Below are 15,088 nucleotides of genomic sequence, written 5' to 3'. Positions count from 1 at the left end.
TGGTCCGTGCCAACAGCTTTTGAGACGGCTATTATTCGACCACTACTGAAGCGACCAAACCTTGAGCGTCTCATTAATTACAGGCCGGTTTCAAATCTCTCGTTGAGTGCAAAAATTCTTGAAAACGTCATAGTGTAACATCTTAATGATTATATGGCTGCTAACAATCGATTTCAACTTTTCAGTCAGGTTCCAGAGCTGACCACACTACTGAGACAACCCTTGCTAAATTGACTAATGATCTTCTCCTAGCTATGAATTCCAACACGTCATCAGTACTACGTATTATTGTGCAATCTTAGTGCAGCTTTTGACATTGTCGATCACAACATATTAGATCGCCTTGAAACGTGCGTTGGTATATGGAGCGCAGCACTATCCTGGTTTGGTTCAGGTAATCTTGGCAATCTGACTTCTGAGTGCATATGGTGTCCCGCTGGGATGGGTACTTGGACCTATATTGTTCATTATCTACTTGCTTCCACTTGGTGACATTATAAGTAAATACACTGCTCAAAAACAATTAAAGGAACACTTTGAAAACACATCAAATTTCAATGGTGAAATTTTTTTGGATATCTATACTGATATGGACAGTTTAATGTCTCTGGAACAAAAGGATGCCACATCTTTATATGGAAATAAACGTTTTCAGCCTACAGAGGGCTCAGTATATAGACACCCCAAAAATCAAAGTGAAAAAATGATGTGGCAGGCTCGTCCATTTTGCCTAAATTCAATTTCTGCAATTCAAACCTCTTTTCAATATCTTGTGTAGCCCCCACATGCTTGTATGCATGCTTGACAACGTCGCGGCATGCTCCTAATGAGACGACGGATGGTGTCTCGTGGGATGTCCTCCCAGATCTGTCTAAGGGCATCAGTGAGCTCCTGCAAAGTCTAACGAGCAACCTGGCGGCGTCTGATGGACCGAAACATTATGTCCCAAAGGTTTTTCTATCGGGCTTGGATCAGGTGATCGTGAGGGCCATTCAATTGTGTCAATTCCTTCATCCTCCATATACTGTCTGCATACTCTTGCCACATGAGGCCAGAAATGCCGTGGATCAGGAAGAACCCAGGACCTACTGCACCAGCGTAGGGTCTGACCATTGGTGCAAGGATTTCATCCCGATACCTAATGACAGTCAGACTGCCGTTCTCTAGCCTGTAGAGGTCTGTTCGTCCCTCCATGGAAATGCCTCCACAGACCATCACTGACCCACCACCGAACCGGTCATGCTGAATGATGCTGCAGGCAGCATAGCGCTCTCCTTGGCTTCTCCAGACCCTTTCACGTCTATCACAGGTGCTCAAGGTAAACCTGCTCTCATCTGTGAAAAGCCAGTGGCGGACTTGCCAATTCTGGTGTTCTATGGCAAATGGCAATCGAGCTCCACGGTGCTGGGTAGTGAGCATAGGGCACACTACAGGACGCCGTGCCCTGAGGCCACCCTCGTGAAGTCTGTTTCTGACTGTTTGTGCAAAAACATTCACACCAGTAGCCTGCTGAACGTCATTCTGTAGGGCTCGGGCAGTGCTCAACCTGTTCCTCCTTGCACAAAGCAGCAGAAATCCGTCCTGCTGATGGGATGAGGACCGTCTACGGCCCTGTGCAGCTCTCCTAGAGTAACTGCCTGTCTCCTGGAATCTCCTCCATGCTCTGGAGATTGTACTGGGAGACACATCAAATCTTCTTGCAACAGCACGCATGGATGTGTCATCCTGGAGGAGTTGGACAATCTGCGCAACTTCAGGAGGGTTAAGAAATCGCCTCATGCATCCAGTCGTGATGATGACTCTTGCTAAAGCCAACACTTGTGGAAAAACAGTTAAAAAAGATCAAGAGGGAGGAGCTTGAAATGGCCTCCACCTGCAAAACCAGTCCTGTTTTGGGGACCATCTCATTGTTGCCCCTCTAGTTTACCTGTTGTTAATTCCATCAACACCAATGCATCTGAAAGTGATTAACAACCCCCTCTGCCACGTGCCTGACCAAAACCTTATCAGAAAAGTGTAAATGAATTCATGCCATACCCTGATAAAAAAACTGTTCCTTTAATTTTTTTGAGCAGTGTATAACTTGTTTTCATTGTTATGCGGACGATACCCAATTCTATATACTGTTGGAAATAACAAATCTCTGTAATGTAATGTAGAGGCATGCCTGAGATTAAACAATGGATGTCTCTTAATGTCTTCTTAAAACTGATAAAACCGAGATGTAGATAATTGACCTTGCTCATCATCGGCACAGATTTAAAGACATATAGACAATCTCTCTAGTACATTTGACCAAACGCCCTATTTTCAAAGACACATTATGATTTTTAATGAAGGCAATGGTGACCTGCTGTACAGCCATCTACTTTGTGGGATAGGTGAATAAAACTGTTGGAATGGAGATTGCAGGTGGTGGTAAGCACGGTGAGCAGAGATCAAAGATAGGGTACAGTTTTGCCAATGAGTGTTTTATAGGTGAACATGAACCAGTGAATTTGTCTCCATGAGCGAAGAGAGGACCAATTAACAAGGGAGTACAGCGCACAGCGATGGATGTTGAAGGGAGCGCTGCTGAAGGTAGTATGGTGTGTGGTATATGTGGTCGAGCGTGAGGAGGAGAGCTTTTGAAAATGTTGTTGCGGAACATCATATTTTACGCTAATAAATTTAGCAAAATGTGTTAGTAATGTTGACTATAACAGTTTGAAACTGTCAAGCTTCTCCATTTTGAAGATGGTGTAGAGCTGTGAGCTGGAATGAACCTTGTACTGATCTATGAGAGGCATTGTAAATGTCCCAGACAACTATTTGGATCTTGAGGTGAGCAAGGTCAGTTGGTAAAACTGTTTCTGCACGAGTACCAAGAGACATTTTTATGGACATCATAAAATTTTAAACATGCTTTAGTCTGGCGTAAGACTTTGCTATTTTTATTTTGTCTTTCACAATGTTCACGTTGTTAAATTAGAAAGTCATAAATAATTGCCATGAATTCACTAACAGACATGGCTGACTTCACACTGAACTGAAACAGCAAAGATATTCATCAGGAATGAGCCGGCCGGGGCTGCGGTGACCTTTCCAAGTTACACATCAACCCGTATTCTGTCAGGGCTTGCAGACGATGGGAGGACCAAGGTGTACATTAGTCAGACATGGGGAAAAATTAAATACAAGACAGAGGAAAAGTAACGAGCCGGACGGCAAAGAACTGACACGAACTGAGCAAAACCTGGCCACTGAATAGATAGCAGAGAAAGAGTGAATGAGAAACACACAATTCCTGGGGAGGAAAGGGTTGATTTTGACCAGGTGAAGCTAAAAGGACACCCCCACCAACCAACACCCCCAAAGCCTTCAGGTTGGAAATTAATTTAAGCCTAAAAGCCACAGTCTAAACCAGGGGTGTCAAACTCATTTTTATCGCGAGCCACATCATAGTCATAGTTTCCTTTGGAGAGCCATTATGATTATCAAGTTGACCCAAATGTATGAACGTCTACACAACAAACTGATGAATGACTAATTTTGAAATCAGCGACTAGTAAAAGCTGTTCAACTTTTTAAAATAACGAATGGTAATAGACCTTGCTAGCAACATCAATTAGTGAAGACGATTTGTAATTTTAGTATTGATACAAAGTCGACGCAGAATTTGTCTTGGCGGGCTAAATATAATTTACACTGCAGGTCAAATTTGGCCCGCAGGCTTGAGTTTGACACCCATGGTCTAAATTTTAGACTCTAAAACAAAGTTCCAAAGGGACTGCGACATAGTAAAAATTAATCTTGGATTTCTCTTAAATTTCCAGGAAATAAAGTATACGTACTATGATTCATGGTTGACAAATAATTTCTGTCTTCACCAAACAGTCCCTGCAACCAAGTTACGCATTATGATAAAGTAGTAATTAGTAAAGTAAGGTATGCAGCAAAACAATGAAACAAGGATCCAGAAATAATCAATAAGGCATACATGACTTCTTATTAACGATGAAGTCAAGTCAAAAATGTTCTTGTAATATGTTTTATGTGCCCCTACTAGTCTACACACGGCATTCAGATCAATATTACATTTGTGAAATATGAATTAAGCAGCAAAATCCACCAGTTTTCATCCATCACAGGAGTCAGTCGGCCACTTGCCTTCAATTGAAAATGACATCACAGTAATAACGTTCAATCACAGCTCAACTGTTTCCTGTGTTTGGACATGTGACGTTCGCAAGCTGAGCCCCTACGCACTTTGATGTCTTTTTTGTCCCTTTTTTGTGAAAGGCTCAGAATTTAAGCAAAAAAAAAATAAAAAAAAAATAATAAATAATAAATAAAAAATATTATAACATTTAGCGCATACCTATGAATTAAAAGTTACAATGGCAAAACTTCAACATGACCTTCATTCTTAGACGGGTGTTTCTGTGGGAATCTGTATTTTTCTTTCTCATGATTCACTTACAAACTTCTGTGAAAAATAATTATAATCTTAATCTTTTTTTATTTTTTTCTTACAGCTGGCCCACTTTGGAGTTCTAAGTTCTTCAACAATTTGTTGCGAAAAAGAAAATATGAGCAAGCCCTGCCGACAATTAATGCACTCGTATACACAACAATAGCACTAAAATGAGAAATTGTGTTCCCACTAAATCCAAAATTTTAAATCTATAATAAACGTGCCCCACCAGTGAAGAAGAATGACGGTTGATCATGGCTTTGAGTATTTCTTTCCTACAAGTCTTGTGAAAAAACAATTAATAATTTCTAATCCAATGTCCTCACTGCGAGACATCAGAGAGTTGAATTGCATCACCGGGTGTCTCCAGTGCACATATTTCTGCCAGCAGAATTAAGCAAGGCTTTCCTAAAGACCTTGAGGCACTTGTGTGTTTAATGAGATGCTCTTAATAAAGGAATCATGAGGCAAAGAAACAGAGCAAGAGAAGTGTATGATAAGACATTGGAATGAACATTGAAGGAGCTCCAACACTGAGTAATAGACTATCTGGAAACATACCTTCTTCCTTACATACCAGACATTTTACCATGTTTTTTTAATTTTTTTATGGGAGGCAGTTGGGATGAAAATCAGCAACTCCAAATCAGAGACCGTGATCCTCAGTCAGAAAATGGTGGAATGCCCTCTACAAGTCAGGGATGAGATCCTGATCATCCTGCGCCAAATGGAGGAGTTTCTTCTTGTTCAACAGTGTCACTGTTAAAGGTATTAATTCATGGAATAACTATAATAAATTGCAAAAAGTATGAATCTGTAGTTGTGTTAAAAAAGGAAGTTTAAAAATAATGGTTTACAAAATATATAAAAATTACATAATTATACACGTTTTACACGATTATTATATATATTACATACAGTCGTATGCAAAAGTTTGGGCACCCCTGATAATTTTCAAAATTGTCCTTTATGATTTCTAAATTGGTTGTTCGGATCAGCAATTTCAGTGAAATACCGTATTGGCCCGAATATAAGACGACCCTGATTATGAGACGACCCCCTCTTTTTCATAGTGAGGGGTGAAAGTGGTGAAGGGTCTCGCCTGAAGTCCACTGTCATCTCCACGGTCTTGAGCGGGTTCAGCTCCAGGTGGTTTTGGCTGCACCAGTGGACCAGCCGCTCCACCTCCTGTCTGTACGCAGTCTCATCACCGTCCCGAATCAGTCAGATGAGAGTGGTGTCGTCTGCATATTTCAGGAGCTTCACAGGAGAGTCACCTGAGGAAAGATCGTTGGTGTAGAGAGAGAAGAGCAGTGGGGAGAGGACGCACCCCTGAGGGGCGCAGAGTATTGGTGGACCGGGTGTCAGATGTGATGCTCCCCAGCCTCACACGCCTATTGGTCAGGAAGCTGGTGATCCACTGACAGGTGGAAGCAGGCACCGCAAGCTGGATGAGCTTCTGTTGGAGGATGTTAGGAGTGATGGTGTTGAACGCCGAGCTGAAGTCCACAAACTGGGGTGTCCAGGTGGTGCAGGATGTAGTGCAGTCCCATGTTGACCGCATCATCCACTGACCTGTTTGCCCGGTAGGCAAACTGGAGGGGGTCAGGCAGGGGGCCCGTGACATCCTTCAGGTGGTTCAGCACTAACCTCTCGAAAGATTTCATGACCACAGATGTCAGAGCGACAGGGTTATAGTCATTCAAACCTCTGATGGCGGGCTTCTTGGCTACTGGAACGATGGTGGAGCTCTTGAAGCATGTGCAGAAATAACAGCCTCTAAACACTTCCTATAGCTTCCAATGATATATCACTGTTTGTCTAAGGAAAACCACGAAAATGATCAGGGATGCCCAAACTTTTGCATACGACACTATATGGCGGATGAACGAGACAGATTCAAAGTGGAGTGATGGCCTCGGAGCGACAAGCTGGCTGATGGCGGCAACCAACCTGGCGGAGAGAGCAGCGCGTAGTCGTGGTCGGGGGCAAGGAGGTGGTCGAGGCAGGCGGCGATCAGAGTATAGTCAAGGACGGACAAGTGGTCAGGACGGGCAGCGAGCAAAGAGTCAGGTCGGCAACGGGACTCATTCGGGCTCAGCAGTGAGCACAGCTGTGGCGTCACAAACGGGGTAATACCGACAGTGATTGGCTGGACTCACGGGGTTTAAGTAGGGTTGACCTAACTACCGTGATGGTGATTGGCTTGATTGGGGGTGTGGCTGAAAGTGATGACGTTGAGGAAAAGGAGTGGCTGGGTGGCAGGTGACGCAGGCACGTGACATTACATACTATTACTAATAGCAGTGTGCTTTTGTTTTGGGATCTTTTTATATATATTAATAACCTTCTAGTGTCATATTTTTATGTGTAATATATCGCAAACGAGGGGATGGGACGAGATGATTGTTTGTACTTCCTCCCTCTCGCTTTAAACATGTAAACGTCTCTCTGAAATGTCTATAAGCACTGAAGGGAACAAATTGATTTCATCAAGGAATCTAGTTTTTGGGCCAGAGTGACTTTTTTTCAGAAATAGAGGGGGAAAAAGGTATTTCAGGACACATCTCTGATGTGCACTGTTTACACTGTAATGGCTGTGGACAGAAGCACTGGTTTACAAAAGAGCTACTGTTGAGCAACGAACAAACAAAACAACCCACTGTAAAGTCTGTTTTAAAGGCTGTTACAAAGTAAAAGAACATTGGGAACAGTCAATATCACACCTTTCCCTAACGGTCATATCATGTGTTTGGTTGCTTCACACATGCACGACCTTTCCTCTCACCCTAATTTCCTTGTACTTCTGTCCATCATTCAACATGTGCCTCATGTGTCATCATCTTTTTCTTCAGTTGTCATCTTGCTAGCTGTCCATGTCATGATGACATTTCACCATCTTGAAATACTTGAAATACTTAATTAGATCTCACTTTTTCAACTATATTCACACTTTCATGGTGATGTATGGGAAATGTATGTATTGTGTCAGATTTCTCATTACGAAGTAACATTCTGGTGACGCCTAAATAGATAGCTACTTATGTTCATATCAAATATATAGTATAGTTTGAAATTATTCATACCCCTGAATTATTGGTATGAATGATAAATGGTATAAATGGTATGAATAATTTCAGGCTAAGCTGTTAGCCTATACATGTTTCAAATAGACTTGATATTGTTACATCCTAAATTATTATTATTGTTATTATTATTATTATTATTATTATTATTATTATTATTATTATAATATTGGGGAAGCAATAATACACCAAATTTATCATTTGGTCCAATTCCATACTTAAGTGTCATAATTTGATGTTTTTTCCAATACAAAAAAGAAAATGATGTTTTTTTTAACTTACGCCGTGGTAAACGATGATTTGACGTCATCTCCTTGCTTAGCACACCATCCCGGCGCAACATCTCTATGTCTCTCAGCGGCAGCTCACAGAGCACAGTTCACTCATACAACGGAGAAAACCCACGCAGGCACCGGGAGAACATGCAAACTCCACGCAGGAAGGTCGAAGCCGGAATCAAACCCTGCACCTCTGAAATGTGAGGCGGACGTGCTAACCAGTGTTCCACCATGAGTTGGAAATGTTCATTCATTAAGCATTAAAACTGGATCACTTGAACTACAGGACTTTAAGAAAAAGGTACCTGATGCATGACGGCTCCAGCAAATAATAAAAACAATGGCTATTAACTATCAATTAGACACAAGATTTGGATCATTCAAACAAAATTTGTCATGTTAATGGATGAAAATAGCTTTCTTGTTCTGTGGCGCATCACCAGTCAATGTCACCAGGCAGGAGGCACACTGCAGTCTACAGTCAGCTATTAAATGAGTTTATAATTTAGATGACCTTTTGTGTCCTATTTGAAAATAAAAGTATGTGGGCAAAGACTAAACACAGACATGGAAAACGTTCCTGTCAAGATTGTATTTGGATGAAGCGGAAGGAATGCAAGAGTTAGTGTTACATCCTCACTCAGGTTGATAGGATGTGTGCATGTCATGGTTATGTAGGCTGAAACAAATTTACATGCATTTTACTGTAATATCATGCAGGAAAGATAAAAGTCAGACCCAGAAGTCCTGATTAGCGAAATGCATTGGTGGTTCTGGATTTGTCTTTATATGGAACAAAATTGCTCATTTAAAAGGTCAATGGCTTTCCTAATGTTAAACATTTCAAAGAGGACAATTAATGGTGTGTTTCTGGAGGTAGGAGCACTTTTGCATTCCAATCATTCTTTAACTTTATGGCTCTTGGGAAAGGAAAGAAAAAAGTAATTTTCCAAAATACTGTTGCTCACAATGGAATTTCTCATCCTCCCACCTCAATGTTTGGGATTTGGCCACAGGTCTGCCGTCCTACAAGCTAAAACCTTTTCTCACCTCAGCTCACCAAACTGCAGGCTGGCTGACTCATCTCTGACCATTAGGTTCCTGCCAACACTTGCTGATTAAATCATAAAGGAGCAGAGAAAAAGCACATGTTAACATACTGGCTTGACTCCACATGCAAGTGGCGATGGAGCTAGAATATAGTAAACAGGGCCTCAGCAAAAAGCTGTATGTCTATTTAGAAAAGCGTCCTCATGGAATGTTACAACAGAACAAGAGAGGCTTCGAGCATGACAATGAACTTTAATCCACATTGAGACACTAGAGGGCAGAGAAGCTCTAAATTATTATTACTTCATATAGATTAAAGTTGAGCATGGGGGTGTGGGGGGGCTGGTTTACAATTCCTGTTCTAGTTCATCCCACAGGCATTTAGTGGTGGTGAGGTCATTGGGTGCAGTTCTTCACACAAAACTCAATCAACCATTCCTTTCGGGACCTTGTTAATCAAATTTTGCAAAATATCGTATTGTCAACCTCTGGCGACAAATCTGTTCCAGAAAGATTTTTGGGCAGGAGTGGAAGATGATGTAAAAGTCGTTCTGACTAAATGTTTTGCTGCACTTATGTTTGTTCTATGCAAGCAATCCATGTTTATTTGTCTGTACGCGTCAGCTTTGCGATCAGTCCACTGTGTAGCGCACCTCTCACCCGAATATGAAATGACTCTTGAGTATTGATGACTATTGAGGATGACTTAATACGACTCAATTATTTCTGATGAAAAAAGATTCAACGCAAGCACCGTATGACGGCATTCTGCTGGGGATACAGTTGTGCTCTGACTTGGGACTTTTGGTGAATTATTTTACAAAATAATAATAAAGGGTAGCTTCAGTCTTTGATGCACTTTCAGCGTTTCATTGAATGGAACAACAAAAAATGCACAAATACTAAATGAAACCACTCACCATCCTAACTGACTCCAGGCTTCAACGTCACTCACTAGGCCACACCCCTTAAAGGTACGGTTCAATACAAGAATGTACTCAATGCAGTTTGGGACTTTCAGCTTATGACAATAGTTTGTTGCTTTAAAATTCTGTTCTTAATTTCATATTTTACAAAAGTGTACAAAACCTTTGTCTGTTTGTTTGTTTTATCAAGAATAGGTCACAAATTGGAGTGTTAGTGTTTTGGGGCTTAATTACCTTTCAATTCATTTCATTTATTCCCAGAACAAATTCAATTTACAGCTACCTTTGTGTTTGCATAGTGTCAAGATTGTGTGGTGATCGACGTGAGTCATAAAATAGCACTAACTACTGACAATATACTCGAGGCAGAATTTCGACCATTGTGCCAAAACATATTAACCTAACTGTGATCGACAATAATATTGCTATTTCCCAAATATTGATTTCAATCTCTAATCAAATTCAACTCTTTTTCATGAGAACAATTTAAACCCATTTTGTTAAAACGCCACATTGATAGATACGTTAAGGCAGTTTACAATCAATCTGCTGCTCTCTATATCGTTCACAGCTCCATTTCATTATAAGGTGTGTGCAGCGCACACAGCAATCCTCTAGTCCAACAAAGGAAAGCGAGTGCTGCTCGCTCTAATAAGGCAGGGAGATGAGTCATCAGCTGAGGTGAGGCTTGGATATAAGCAAGTGCAGTGATTGTGGTTGAGATGAAAACCTCTAGAAACTGACGAAACGAAAGTGACTTGCAAATGTCTTGTTTCATCAGACTCGGCTCTGTAAGGGTTAATCGGTCGTCTTCATTCCTCCTGACCCAGTGATTCCTTTTTGTTTAAAGAACACTCACAGGTGTGACATTTCAATTCGATTTTTAAATGAACAATTGAAAAAAGAATCACTGATTACAATGTACCACAGAGGTCATTAAGTGTACAATAAACGACACTGAACCATACCTGAGGTAAATGGGCTGCATATAGAAATAATCCAATTTTATTCTTCCAACACCTTAAGGATGTAAGCCTTTTTCCATATTGACAAATTTGAATGGAGTGACTGCTCCAGTGTGCAAAAAAACCAAAAAACACTGCTTTCTGTCAAGGGGGAATAACCGCCAAGATTGCAACCAGGCTGGCAAATCTCACTTAACAGTGACGTTGTCTTTTCATGCATCATGCAGGAGAAATGTGAAGTATGTAAAGTATTTGGCCAGACAGACATGTTCCAAGTGACATCTGCTTCAGTTACAAGAAACGAATGGAATGACAAACAGCATTCAACCTTCTGACGTGAGGCTTTGTGTTTAAAGTAATTTAATAATGCTTTAGTCGAAAGGGGTTGGTGAGTCATAGGTCAGTGGTGAGTAGAAGGTGAGAACATTGGAAAGCCCCAGGCATTCAGGGACTTAATGAGGCCTCGTGCACCTGGAAGTTCCAAGCATTAAGACATATTACGTCTGCTCATGTGCTAGCTACAAGGACCTTCACAGCTCCAAATCTCTCGGCCCAATAATTATGGCTAACGATACACAGTGATTATGTTTACATTGAGGATAAGCTTCTGGTTGTGACATAAAACAGTGTGAAGCCTCTTTTATCAGAAGAATTCTTCACCCTCTTCCAAATTGCTGTTGATTTGACTTGAATATATTGCTGATATAGTACTTGCATCTTGAAATTTTACTTCAAAGTCAATAAAAAAAGAAAATTGGCTGTGCAACGCCTTATAACAAAAACAAAAAAAAGTCTGGTAACTTGTATTTCGAGTCCAAGGCACTGCTGCATTGAAAATATGCCATTATTGTTAATTCAACAATTTGGGTGATATGTGCAGTAATAATGACACTTTTGCGTAAAGCATTCATCTTGACTTCTTTTTTAAAATAGGTTTGAAGTTTATTTGTTCCAGACAAGGTTTCTCTTACCTTGCTGACAATTTCAGGTGTCACTTTAGCCTTCGTCAGAGCTGTTCCACATTCTTGTGTGACGTGTCTAAAGCAACTCACGGGGTCAGGAAAAAAAACCTTCAAATTAAGGCTCCCCGATCCGTTCAAGACCCTAACCCTCCGTCTCCCCCGCTGCCGTTAGATGACGGTGTTCCAGGCGTGTGGGAGCGTTAAAGCCCCTCGTCTCAACTGATGATTCTTTCTATCATATTAAAGGTGCTGTATCATGTTTTTTTAATGCTTTCCACAGTTAATTGTCGGCATATATATGATTATATATTACCTTTGGCACAATGGCATTGAAATTTCTGTTGAAATATGAGTTAGTTTGGTGGCTATTTTTCTAACCAAAAGTAAGACACACGGTTCATTAAAATCCCACCTCAGCTGTACTCACACGTTTGTTGGTCGACTTGAGGTGCATTCAACAACCGCTTACAAAGTAGGACATCTGAAAATTACGGACAAAAAAAACTCATGTAATGCACCAAATAGCAATGACTAGTACTTGGGCGTATGGGGAAATAACCATAATCTGAACAGCCATCATTCAGTTGCAGGGACACTTGCTCTGGGAAACCTGTGTTGCATTTACTAAGTTTGCACGGGTAGTACGGGGATGGCTTCTCACATTGTGACATCACAATGTGAAGATCTGTTTGTTTGCTTCAATCAGATGCTTAGAGGGGAGGAATGAGCAGGAATGCTCCAAAACAAGTGACTGGAGGAAAACATTACTTTGGAGATGTCGTTCTTTTGGAATGAGCATTTTAACATGCGTAAAAGCTCCAAAAGTTGATTCATGATATGGCTCCTTTAAAATAAATGTGCAAGTTATTTTGCCTCCAGCAAATCATGACTGAAGAGTTATCTGTGAGCTTAGTAAACACTACACAACATCCTATAAACAATTGCCTCATGCTGCTGCTGTCTGGGTTTACCTAACTCTTACCCGTGATCACTTCTTCCCCAAAAAGGTCAAATGACTCTTACAGATTGAAGATTTACCGAAAGCACTCTGCTGGACTTCTTTATTTGGGTTTGCTAAATTCTCCTTCTGCGCTTTCCTTCAACCATCTGGTGTAAGATATTTATGTTAAACTCATTCACAAAATGTTTCTCAGATGTCAAATATGTAAACTAACATCCACGAGCTGGACTCTGCATTTAGTCCCTCAGCGGATTGGTACGAATTTCAATATTTACATTTTTGTATGTCGTCAAAAATGCAGCAGACTTAACAAAGGATGACTATATGCAGCCCAGTCCTGGCTGGCTTTGTTGTGTAAACGGAAGCAATGTTTCATTCCTAAAATATCTGGACTTTTATCATTGGGAGTCCCTCCATGGAATGTGAAGTTCTATTTACAGCCTCTATTTCATAACTGTCACTGTGCTCAGTGATAAAGTTGAGGGTTATTTAGTCATACATAATATAACAACAAAAAATAGTACTGTCTTTGAGTCCTAACGTAACATAGGGTCGTAACGATGTGTCTGCTACATCGACGAGAACGTATTTAGAGAGCCGGCCGGCCACATAGACACAATTTTCGATCATTTTATACTAGGTTATATCGATTGATTTAATCAATACAATTAATGAGGTTATTGTAGACTCACAATCGCTGTTGCCTTTAATTTTTTATTCAAGTGGGAACTTCGTTTTTCACACGAACACGTCGTCTCCAGCCAGTGCTGCTGATATACGTCAAGCACAGAGCTAAGAAGTAATAAGAACAAAGGAGAATAGCCGACGGAGACAACGCAATGTTTCCACTCATGTGATATCTTATTTGAATTTTTTTGTTCTGCAAAAGACACCCAGATTGATGCTTGAGAGGCAGGAAATATATAACATGAAAGATTAGAAGCATAAGAAGACAAAGCAATAATAGCTGCTTATCTGTTCATGACAATGCGGTTAAAAATTCTTCTGCTGGTCATTTTTATTGTGGTTAATGACTTTGGGGATGCACTTACCAAACATTTAACTCAGGCAGTTGATTCTCAATTTATGAAGTCTGGCAACAGCACAAGCTTCAGGTTGCTCCTGTTTCTCGTAACAATCACAGTTCGTTGCTCTGCCATCGTTGGTGTTGACCACACACATGGATGTTTGATCGTAAATATTGACCTTTTGAACATTTACGATTGTCAGATATATTTAGGTCAATGGTTGGGTTCTGGCAACTGTGCTCTTAAGTCAACAGACATCTAGGCCAAACATGGGGAGTAATAAAACTGTAGCATTTGGCATTCCGTGTATCACTGATGAAAATCCAAAGCTTTCGAGTCCTGCTGCTCCTGGCCTTGCTTTATGAATGTGAGCACTGCAAGTAGTCGTGTCCCAAAAAGTGCCTGCGGAACACGAGTTATGGCGGCAATTTTGGGGGAGTCAGTGGCCCCTCAGTCCAACTGAGCCATTGCACGGCGGACACCGCTCGTGCCTATGCAGCCTGACTGGCCTTGGCTGGATTCTATTGTGACACTTTAATAGGATAAGGATAAGTAATACTTCTAAAGTAATTTTGTTTGGACTTTGAAAAATTTTACAGGAAAAATATACAGTGCCTCAGAGGTTTCTAAAAAAAAATCCTGACATTATGACCAAATACCACGGTTCATCTTACTTTATACAGGTAAGTGTGTGCGTATGCAAATTTGCAAGGAGAAGAAATAATTGTGCAACATCAGAAAGCTATTGTATAACTATGTGGACAATATGACATTATTAGTAAAAAAAAATCAATAGTGAAGCCCTGACTACCGGCGAAGTTGTGTTGGAGTGATACATCTAGACTCACAGACATCTTCGTGGGAGAAACTAAGTTTAAAGGGATACTGCAGTGATTTAACTTCTTTATGCAGTAAAAATGTGATATTCTGTCTCGAATGAATTTGGTAGGTTCATTATTTTGAATACCATTAACAACACATTTTGCCATCTAACCTCTCAGCCTGTCCAATGTTTCAGTACACTTACTTTTTTTTTTTGCCAAACATAGGAGTTTCCGTTTCCACTTTGTCATTCATGTGTACATGCATACATTCAGAATGCTTCTGACAGAAACTGAAAATACACAGCCCCTTTGTCTTGCCTGTGTAATCTGCCAATACACTACGGTTTACGTTGGTTTTAATTTTTGCATTTACCTTATTTGTTTTATTCTTAATATTCTATCTATATTCATAGTAGTATTACGAAAGGAGAGGGGGAAAAAAACACGACGTTCAGATCGAATGTGAATGTTAACCCACAAGTGGGTACCAGTATTGCTTGTAAATTTAGTGGATGTGAATGGTAAATTATCAAGCTAATGAGGTTTAAATCG

This window comes from Syngnathus leptorhynchus, chromosome 3, assembly GCF_054491065.1.
Source record: "Syngnathus leptorhynchus isolate UIUO chromosome 3, UIUO_Slep, whole genome shotgun sequence".
NCBI lineage: Eukaryota > Metazoa > Chordata > Actinopteri > Syngnathiformes > Syngnathidae > Syngnathus > Syngnathus leptorhynchus.
This window is presented reverse-complemented; position numbering follows the sequence as displayed.